Source organism: Acinonyx jubatus, chromosome D1 (genome assembly GCF_027475565.1).
Source record: "Acinonyx jubatus isolate Ajub_Pintada_27869175 chromosome D1, VMU_Ajub_asm_v1.0, whole genome shotgun sequence".
Lineage (NCBI taxonomy): Eukaryota > Metazoa > Chordata > Mammalia > Carnivora > Felidae > Acinonyx > Acinonyx jubatus.
The window spans coordinates 10,340,500-10,347,143 of NC_069390.1; positions in this window are offsets into that span (position 1 = coordinate 10,340,500).

Below are 6,644 nucleotides of genomic sequence, written 5' to 3' on the forward strand. Positions count from 1 at the left end.
TTAACCGCAGACATTTGCATATTGGCAATTCTCAACCAGGGGACGTTTGGTAATGTCCGGAGACAGTTCGATTGTTACAACTGAGGGGGAGGAGGACAGCTAGCATCTTGTTGACAGAGGCTAGGGATACTGCTAACTACCCCCCAATGCACAGGACAGGCCCCGCAACAAAGAAGCATCTGGTCCAAAGCGTCAATAGTGGCAAGGTTGAGAAAAGAGTTTATAATAAATCATTATTATTTTCTACCCCAAGAAGCCTCCACTGTCATCCCTGTGTCTTGCTGCAACTTTATGTTTCACTGCAGCCTTTGTTACATGTGACATTAAATGCACCCCGTTCTATCTGACTCCCTTCTCTTCGCTTGCTCCCTGTCTGTCTCCCCCAGCACTGGAGCATCCCCACTGTCTCCATTTGGTTCCCTGTTGTATCCTCAGCCCCGTGAACGGCACTCAGCACATAGTAAACGATCTCTACACATTTGTTTTTATTTATTTATTAGTTCATTAAGGTGCAGACATTTCCTGAGCTCTTATGATATGTCAGCCACCGGGCTGGGTTATCTCATTTGGATACTCGAAGAAAAACCTGTACGGTTAGGTATTTTCATTCTCCATTTTGCAGATATAGAAACCGAAGAGGTTAAGGGACTCGGTGAAGATCACTTAGCTCTCGAGAGGTCAAGACAAGGCCTTTTCTCGGGCGTCCAGTCCCAGGGTGGATCCCCTTGGGGAGGGTAGACCTACTCTACGCCCAGCACGGTGGCAGGCCCTGGGACACAGAGATGAACCCCTGTCCTCAGACAACACTGGTCCAGTGGGAGAAATAGACAAGTAAGCAAGGCCTTTGTGACATGAGTCCCTGCAGGGGACTCTGGGGGCTAACCTGAACATGGGAAACCGGGGGAAACTTCTCGGAAGAGGTGACAGCTCAGTCAAGTCCTGGGGGAGCAGGATTCGTTAGTCGTGGGAGGCAATAGGCTGCGGGAGCAGCCTGTGACAAGTTCCAGATGACAGATAGGACTGGAAGCTGACAGCGGCCGCGCGGCATCATGGGAGCGGGAGGTACGGAGAGGGAGATGCCAGGGATGAGCCTCAGGGACTGGCAGGGGAGGGGACTGAGGAGTTTGGACAACGGGGGACCCCCCCTCCCACTGCAGGGTTTCAAGCACTCTGTCCTCAGTGGTCCGTGCATTGAAAGGTGCTGCTGCAGTGGTCCAGGCAGGGCAGGATGGCTTCCTGGATGGGACAGAAGTGGGTGGACACGAGAGACAGTTGCCAGGCAAGACCAATGACTTGGGGGCAGGACCCTCGGGGATTCTGGAACAGCGGCAGGCATGCCGGCCAGCCATTTTTCTAAAAGGTTGGTGGGCGTGGGCATTTAGTAAAAGGAAATAATATGTAACAACGATCGCTGGTGGCACATTACCACCCCACGGCCATCCCCAATCTGCGGATGTTCTCACTCCTGGCTGCTAAGGGGGCAGGGAAGGCAATGTGGGAACACGTCCCCTACTGCCATCTCCCCCTGTGGCCCGTCCACAGTCGTGTCCCACATTCTCCTGGGGGCCCTGGGAGTGCCCTGCTCATTCATTCTGGCCTCATGGGCTTGGAAAGGTGTCTGCTCTGTTCCTTGCCTTTAAAGGCACCCGGCTTCCCTGGAATGAAATAGAACAGCCGTGTCCTGCAACAACACGGCCGAGGAAGGGCACTGCGTGTGCGGCTGCCTGCCTCCTCAAGAACGGGGGTCCAGCACGGACATTTCAGCCACCCGGATGTGCTGTTCCCAGCCACCCGCACACACCAGCATGTGCCCGGACTGGCCGCCCTTGGCACAGAAGACTGCCGCGGACGGCCACCTGCACAGCGGTGCGGGGTTGCCCTGGGCCGTCCTTGTCCCTCCCTCTGCTAGGTCCCTTTCCACTCCATGGCTGTCATAGCTTTCGTCTAAGCGGCTCTTTGTCGTGGTTTCCCCCTATCTCCAAGCCCAGGAGCCCCTACAAGTACAAGGAGTAGGTTGGCCACGTATAAGAGAAACCCACGTTGTCCCGCATGTTCGAGGCAGGACTTGGGTAGACCTGGGAGATCAGCCGGTGCCACTTCAGGGGCCACGCCCTGGCCATCCTTAACGAACTTGCAGGGAGAGGCTGTACCTGTACACTGTCGACAGAGACCCTGCGGTCTGTGGGCCATGGGACAGGACGGCCCTGGGGCGTTACTGAGAAACGGTACCTGGAAACTAGGAGCGAGATCTAGGTGTCACTGCCCGGTGACAAGTAATTTAGAAGGTGAGGCTGGGGGCTTGAGGGGTTAGGTGGGGACTTCCCACAGCCTGGCACCTCTCGCCGGCCCTGCAGGGTGCTGTCCGGAGGATCGAGGAGAAGCCACTGCCAGCAGACGTCCCTAGCTCGCTCCCAGGACAGCCCTTGCGTTTCTCGAACTCAGCGGTAGCAAATGTGTAGGTGAAAAGACTCATTTCACCAGCTCTGAAGGAGGCGTCTACAGGGCCACTTCAGCACGTGTCCTACTAGACGGGGCAGCTGCCGCTTGGCTCCATGTAAGGGTGCCAGCCCAGAGTTCCCAGACCCCTGCCACCGCCCCCCCGCCCCCGATTTCAAAAGTAGCTGGAAATCTAGATTTTCACATGAACATTTCTTTTTTTTTTTTAATGTTTATTTCTTTTTGAGAGAGAGAGAGCAGGGAAGGGGCAGTGAACGGGGGTGGGGTACAGAGGATCTGAAGCAGGCTCTGAGCTGACAGCAAAGAGCCTATGCGGGGCTCGAACTCATAAACCATGAGATCATGACAAGAGCTGAAGTTGGACCCTCAACCGACTGAGCCACCCAGGATCCCCCACACGAACATTTCTTAATGTTTACAGGAGATAACTAAAATTATTTTATTTTTTCAAAAAATTTTTTGAACATTTATTTATTTTTGAGAGACACAGTGAGACAGAGCATGAGTGGGGGAGGGGCGCAGAAAGAGGGAGACACAGAATCCGAAGCAGGCTCCAGGCTCCGAGCTGTCTGCACAGAGCCTGATGCAGGGCTCGAACCCACGGACTGTGAGATCATGACCTGAGCCAAAGTCGGACGGTTAACCGACTGAGCCACCCAGGCGCCCCAGGAGATAAATAATTTTTAAAAACGTTTTGAATGAAGAAACAATAATGGAAACAAAGACAAAAACTTCACGCCATGTGGCCAAATTCTCTCTGGACCCAGCTGCCTCTGTTTGTGGGTCATGGTCATGGGCCGCCAGCTCTGGGTCTCCTCAGTACTGAAAGTCTACCTCCAGCTCCCTTAAACACAGGTGATTGATGTTTAACCCGTGTTCAGGTGACAGTCACGTCTCTATTCAGAATGCTGCTTCCTCTGCCTGCAAGAAGCAATTTGTCTCCACGGTCTCCCTAAGTAAGCAGGTCCCGGGACCTTCTTTAGTCACCCCACCCCACTCCCCAGTTCCTGGTTCCCAGGCACCTCGGGAACAGGGACTGGACAGAAAGGAAGAAACTTCACCTGTCTCTTCTTTGATGCTTCCCTCTCTTGGCTCTTCTCCGCTGGCCACCTTGCTTGCGGGGGACTTGCCCTTCATCCTCCAGTGCCTGAAGGTCACTGACAGATCAGTACTCTCATCTGCAAAGCTCAGCCCCCTGGGGCTGGTGCTTGTCAGATCCGCCACCCTAGTGACCTTGCCAAGAAAGGTCACAGCTGAGTCTGATGTGACGTGCGCTTTCTCATCACACCCTGAGGATCCCAAGCTTCCTCCACGTAGAGGCAGAGGCAGCTTCACTGGAGCCTTGGGAAGAGGCTAGGAGACCCCGGGGTCTGGCCGCCCCATCCAAAGCACCTGTCCCTGACCGAAGGGGCTGAAAGAGAATCCCGGGTGGAGAGCGCTGTCTTTTCTCTGCCCCCCTGCATCACACCCTACCCTGCGTGGACTTGTCCATCCATCCCAGCGTGGCTTGTCGCCTGATAGGAAGCTTAAGAACCCAGTCTTCGGTGGCCATCTACAGCTGTTTACTTTGGCTTTCAGCCTTTCTGATGCTATTCTTACAAATCTTGGCTTGGGAGCCTCTTTCCATTCCTCCATTCAACCAGTGTTTATTGAGCACCTACTAGGGGCCAAACACTAGACACTCACGGGGAATAAAACAGTGAAAGACTAGGCAAGCTCAGGAGGTTAAGTGGCCGACTCGATTTCAGCTCGCGTCACGATCTCACGATTTGTGAGTTCGAGTCCCGCGTCGGGCTCTGTGCCGATAGTGGGGAGTCTACTTGGAATTCTCTCTCTCCCTCTCTCGGTCTCTCTCGAGATAAATAATAAATAAACATTTAAAAAATGAATCCAGACACAGACTTTACATACTTCACAAAAATTAACTCAAAATGGATCATAGGCTTAAATGTAAAACACAAGACTATGACATTCCCGGAAGGTAACAGGAGAAAGCCTGCATGACCTCGAGTATGGTGATGACTTTTTAGATGCAACGTCAAAGATGAGATCCACAGAATAAATCATTGATAAGCTGGATTTCATCAAACCAACAGCTTCCGCTCTGTGCAAGACCACGTCAAGAGAATCAGACGACAATCACAGTGTGGGGGGAAATATTTGCAAAAGACACATCTGATGCAGGACTGTTGTCCAAAATATACCAAGAACTCTTAAAACTCAACAATGAGAAAACAAGCAACCTGATTAAAAAAAAAAAAATCCAAGGACCTTAACAGACATTTCGCCAAAGAGAAACAGATCAGAAATAAGCATATGAGAGGCGCCTGGGGGGGGGTTCAGCTGGTTCAGTGTCCAACTCTTGGTTTCAGCTCAGGTCACGATCTCATGGTTTCGAGAGTTTGAGCCCCATGTCAGGCTCTGCGCTGACAGTGCGAAGCCTGCTTGGGATTCTCTCTCTTTCTCTCTCCCTCTCTCCCCCTCTCTCTGCCCCTCCCAACTCACGCTGTCTCTGTCTCTCTCAAAATAAATGAATAGTCTTTTAAAAAAAAATAAAAAGCAAGCAAGCCAGCAAGCACAGGAAAAGGCGCTTCAGATCCTGTCATCAGGGAAGTGCAAATCAAAGCCACAATGAGATGCCACTACACGCCCATTAAAATGGCCAAAATCCAGAACACTGGCAATACCAAACGCCAGCAAGAACTGGGAGCAACAGGAGCTCCCCCTTCGTCCCCGGGGAGAATGCAAAACGGCACAGCCGCTTTCGAAGACAGTTTGGTAAGTTTCTCGCACAACTCTGCATACTCTTAACCATATGATCCAGCAACCGCGCTCTTTGGGATTTACCCAAAGCAGTTGAAAAATGACATCCACGTGAAAACCTGCTCAAAGATGCTCAAAGCACCTTTATTCATAATGGCCCAAACTTGGAAGCATCCAGGGCGCCTGGGTGGCTCAGTCCGTTAAGCGTCGGACTTTGGCTCAGGTCATGATCTCATGGTGTGTGGGTTCGAGGCCCGCGTCGGGCTTGGTGCTGACAGCTCGGAGCCTGGAGCCTGCTTCAAGTTCTGTGTCTTCCTCTCTCTCTCTCTGCCCCTCACCCACTCATGCTCTCTGTCTCTCTCAAAAATGAACGAACATTTTAAAAAAATTTTTTTAATTAATTCTTAAAAAAAAAAAAGACAATGTCCTTGACCGAATGGAACTTCTACTCTATTGGGGAAGACAATAAACCAGTAATGGAACAAGTATTCTGTGCTCTGAAGACAGGAAAACAAGACATCTGTGACAGATGGAGGGTGCTGGCGATCCAGCAGGCAACTACTTAGGACCATCAGGAAGGTCTCTATGAAGAGGAGACATTTCAGTTGAAATCTGAATAAAGAGAAGAGGCCAGCCATGCAGAGCTCTGGAGGGAGAGCAGTTCTGGCAGAAAGCAGAGCTCAGCAGTTGGGGGGAATGGAAAGAAGGTCCCCGGGGCTGTTGTGAGATTGGAGGAGGGCGGGAGTGAGAACTCTCTGGGCTTCTAGGCTGCACCTGAGGGCCAGCTCTTAATCCCAGTGCATCGCAGGGCTCTGAGCAGGCCGTGCTGAGGCCCGGTTTGGATTTGGTCTGAGGTCCAGACCACTCTAAATCTCGACTCACTCGTGGGCCCTGTGTGGCACCACATGCTTCCTGAAGGTGTCCCCGCTTCCTTCCTCCCGATGACAGTTACACAATCTGAATTGCATTCGGAGAGCTTCCCCTGTCACTCACGAGCCCCTACAGTGGTTCACCCTTGATTCAGTCAGCACAAGCCGGTAATCCCCACCTTCCCTGCCTACAGGTCCTCCCTCTGGGCCTCGCCTCTGCATCTGTAAAGTGGGCGGGGGCGGGGGTGGGGACCACATGAGGCAAATGGCCTTGGTAGTCCCCTCACTGTAGCTTTGGATAGTGTTTGAAAGAGGATGCAGCCAAAGTGGGTTCCAGGGAAGAAGCGAAAGTGAAAGATGGAAAAGAATCCTCCGGGCTCCCGAGGTGCGGGTGGGAAGAGTAGTCTGGGGAAGGAGGGAGGTTTTTAGAAAGCCAGGCCGGCAGAGACCCTGTGACCCAGGCTTTCATTTCGCCCAAGCACCCCACAGCACCATGTGACCCAGCCTGGCCAAAGAAAGGGGAAGCGAGGAGAGCCCAGAATTTCTCAAGAAGCA